Consider the following 4,546-nt stretch of genomic DNA (forward strand, 5'->3'; position numbering starts at 1 on the left):
AAGACGGACTGGCCAGCAGCGTAAGGATCAGAACCTCTTGGTGCCTGCAGGTCCTTTTCAAGGTCAGAGTGCTCCTGTTTCAAACACAGCCATGGAAAGCTGTGGTGTGTTTGGAATTAAAAATACATTGGAGTGCTTAAATGCAAACAAACCAATGTAACTGTCTCCAGTGAAGCGTGGAAGGGAGATGGCAGGCATTCGAGCAACCCCTGCACACAGATTTACTGAGGGCAGTGATGGAGGAGAACAATGTGAGAGTCGGATGTGTAAGAAGCAGGCACCGGGCTGTCTCCTCAGTCAAAGGTCTGCCTTTCTCATTTTCACATGTCTGCCTGAGAAATTAAATTGAATGCATTAAAAAAAAACCCAGACAAACACCATCTTCAACAGAGCTTGAAATTAAGTTTGTGCGAGAGCCTCTGGGTTGTCCTCGGGGAGGGGCCTTCCCCTCCCTCCTGTCAGCCCTGAACGTGATGTGAGACTGAGAGAAGTGCCTTGCTCTGTTTAATAACATTCATTCTTGCTTGCTCTTGCTCTTTCCCCTTCTTCTCCATGCCTCGTCTCCTGGGGCCTGCACTAGATCCCTATTGAAAACACAGCAGAGTGCCTGGGAAGCTTGGCTGGGAAAATGCAGTGCTCAAAGAGGGGATGTGCTGGTGTAACAGCGATACCAAAGCAAAGCGGCTCATGCAGTGTCGGTCAACATGTCTTATACAACACCCTCCCAAACCCCAGGGTTTCTATCAAGGAAAGAGAAAGGTAACATTTAGCCTTGTACAGGCATTGTAGGAGCTTTCAGCCACTACAGGCAAGCAGAGCTGTCCCTCTTTTTGGGGAGTGACTGTGTTTTCTAGTAGGGTGGATGTTTCAGGTCCCTTTGCCATGGCAAGTTCTTCCTAAGCCTTCTGCAGGATCACTGCTTGTGAACTTCACATAGCGCTTTAAGCAACATCTTCATGACTGTGACTTTTATTACACAGAAGCAGATGGGGTTTGTGTTCTAGTATGCTAAATTTTTAGGAATGCTTCCTCAAAAGAGCCTTAAAAGTGCTTCTATGTTTCTGGGAGGTGGATCCCTTCTTGTTATTAATAACACCAAACAGCTGATGTCACATACCTTGGCCGAATGACAGAGTAAATCAGTGAGAGCATTACAAACAGTAGTAACCTGGGTCTACTAGCTTCTCCCAGGTTTGTGGATTAGCCAACAGCAGGCTGCTGTCAAATAGGTCCATCCATTCTCCTGCAGTCTGGAGAGAGAAGGAAGGACTAGAGTCATTTCCCTACCTTTATCCCATTGCACTGACATCTCTCCAGTGAGAGCTCATACGTTTTCCCCTGTGGGTTGTAGCCTGCAGGGACTGAAAGAAGTAGGGACTGAAACAGCATGCAGTTGGTAGGAAGGTTAGACCTTGTAATGCCTTATCCTGGTGGTTGCTGCTCCTGGGTGTCTTCCCCTCATCCAGAAGATGCGTTGGGCTGTACAGAAGAGGGCCACAAGCCTGAGGGTGCTGAGGCGCTGGCACAGGGTGCCCAGAGAAGCTGTGGCTGCCCCATCCCTGGCAGTGTTCAAGGCCAGGTTGGACACAGGGGCTTGGAGCAACCTGCTGTAGTGGAAGGTGTCCCTGCCCATGGCAGGGGGTTGGAACTGGTTCAGGTCCCTTCCAACACAAGCCATTCCCTAATTCTATGAGTACTGTCACACAGCAAACCTCCACAGAAATCAGCATCCTGCTGATTGCCGGCAGCAGCCTTTTTTATGTGTGACCATGCAATGCAGCTTGCTATTTCACTAAGGCAGCTTGTGGCACCTTTCCTCCCTCCCTTGTGATGGAGAACTGCCTGTCTGCGGGGTGTTTTGACCACCTCTCACTTCCAAGATGTGGACATTCCCATCTCAGTGGGGACAGTCGCCATGCCACCAAAATGACAGCCACGAGTTTACGCTGCAAGACAAGACAACGGTGCAATATCGTACTATTCACATCATATTTAATAATGCTCTAGTACCATTCAATATAAATAAATAACCATTAAAAAGTACTTTCTTGACATTCTCTTTCCTTCATCAACAGTATTTTCTGCAACAGGAAATGTTAGTAATATTCACTGGTTGGTGAATTGGATGAATCTCAGAGAACATGAATATCAGATACTAAGATGCTAGTAAAAACCAGGCGCTGGGATACCTTCTTTAAATGCTTCAGGCTTCACCTGCAGCTTCCATCCTTACTTCCCCTGCAGCCTGGAACTCTTGACTCTGGCTCTCCCACACAGCTCTGCTAACGAACAACCCTCTTAACCTGTGCTGTCTGTTACCTACCCTTAGCTGATACACCCTGGCCAGCAGCAGTCCTTAGGCTGCTCTACTGGGAAAAGAGTATTTCCATTGAGCAGGTCCAAATGTCTGTAGCTTGCAGTATCAGCTGTGTCCATCCATGCTGTCCATACGAGGTCTTGGTCCTGTGACTGATTCTTGACTCACGGAAAGTCTCCTCCACAGGGCCAGGCTGGGGCAAGGATGGAGATGGCACAACAGGGCTGGTCTTGAGAGCAGCCTCCGACCAGCACTGAACTGATGGTGTAGTGCCTATCTCTGGAATCCAGGTCCCCATTGGAAAAACCAGGAATAATGATTTCACTTTCTTATAGGGATGCAGAGAGAAGAACTTTCTAAAAGCATGTATGTGGGGGTATCCTTAGCAGTGAGAATAGATCCTTGCTACAAACACCCACTGTCAGTGCCAAACCCCTGTGTAGGAGCTGTGTGAGATCAGAGGTCAGGGAATTAATCACCATATCCTCCTCTGTTCATACGGGCAGAAACCCTGCCCATCTCAGAGGAGAAAATGGAGGTCATGAACCAACTCCTTTATTCCCTCGCTCTTGCTCATTCATTGAAATTACAAAGAAGGGGACTTAATCTTGCTTTAATGCTGAGTGAAAGCATTGAGCCCACCTGCCTGCTGGCACGATGGGTTGGCAAAGCACTGGAGTGCAAGGCCTGCTACCTTCTGCAGAAGACAGGACACAGAGCTCGGACACATGGAAAAGAGAAGTGTTTTGTGGATGCTGGGTTTCCCTCATGCTATCCAGAAGCAGTATGCCAGATCCTTTCTCTCTAAGAACCTTTCCAGGCCCCAAAAGAGACACTATTTATGGCCCATTCAGTATTCCTTCATGCTGTGGTGGCTGGCAGGGGGGCCTTGTAGTGCTGGGTGTGTTCATTCAGAAAGAGCCCACCCTCAGCCTCACTAAACACAGTCTCCATTTCTCTATTTGCTGCTCTAACCTTGATTTCTCCTGCCTCCTTCTCTGATAGGAGGCATCTCAATCCCTTTGCCCCTTCCTATGCTTTAGCTGGCCTCCTATAGCAGGATGCAGGTCTGCTCATTCCCCATCTGAGGGAACATGGACTGACCCCCTCATTCAGATAGCCTTCAAAGAGCCCCCTTCATGGAGGCTTCCTGAGATCTCATGGGGACTGTGTGCTGAGCGAAGCCTTCCTTTGCACATGTTCTTTACCTCGCTCTGATTGCTAGGGAGCAATAAGCTTAGTGCCACCCACATCTCCTGCATAAAGGAACTGTAATTCCCTTCCTTGCTGTGTTTTTGATGATTTTGCCAGTTTAAGACACCACTGTGAAGAAACCCTAGGGAGCGCAGAACATAGGACATTCACTGGTGAACAGCAAGCTCTGCTGCTCTGCGGTGAGGGGGGTAATGTTCTTTCTTCAGGAATGCCTCAGGTGATCTAAGCTAAACCCCAAACCTAAACAAGGAACAGGCAGAGAAGAATTCTGGTATAAATAAATCAACAAATAAATAAGTTTCCTGTCAGCCCAGAATCTCTTGGGCTGGGGGATAACTCAATTGCTCATAGCTTTCCCCCTCGATGTGTTTTGGATACCTAAAGCCTTGTTTCTCATGGCCTGAGTGAAGATGGATGTCAGGATATGCTCAGAGGGGTTTCTGGGTCATTCAAGGATTCTTCCTGGAAAAGCCACAGCGACACCACTCCCCACGCACACACACATGGTACCAACACTTGTGCTTTTCATCCGGTGCATCCTTCTTTCAGTCCTCATTTGCCACCTCCTCCTTTGTGGGCTGCCTTCCACCTGGCTGCCTTCCTGTGTTGTTGAGGGAAAGGGAAACCCTTCCGCATGACACTGTCTCTTCTCTCTTCACAGCAACACACATGCCTTTCCGAGTTCAACTGGAAAACATTGTCACACTTGCTATTTCAGTTGGCATCCGTGTGCTCAAGATAAGTTTCCCACTGATGCTGCTCCACATTCCTCTGTGTTCTTACAGGAGATGGGTGCAGGCTGAGAGTTCCTCTTCTCTGAGCATTTCTCACCCACCTCCATCTCGCAGAGGAGTCTTCCTCTCTGGAGGCCTAGGAAGCAAGACTGCATACATGATCTGAGGCTACTGGAGGCTTCAAGGCGAGGAACAACACTCTCAAGTCCACCTGCCTTTGCCCCTGCAGTGAGACAAGGAGGCATGGTACCTGCTGAGTCTCCCTGAGCAGGAGAGGAAC

The sequence above is a fragment of the Neopsephotus bourkii genome, unplaced genomic scaffold, assembly GCF_033783945.1.
Source record: "Neopsephotus bourkii isolate Nb327-2 ecotype Australia unplaced genomic scaffold, CSIRO-AGI_Nbou_v1 NB_1287, whole genome shotgun sequence".
NCBI lineage: Eukaryota > Metazoa > Chordata > Aves > Psittaciformes > Psittacidae > Neopsephotus > Neopsephotus bourkii.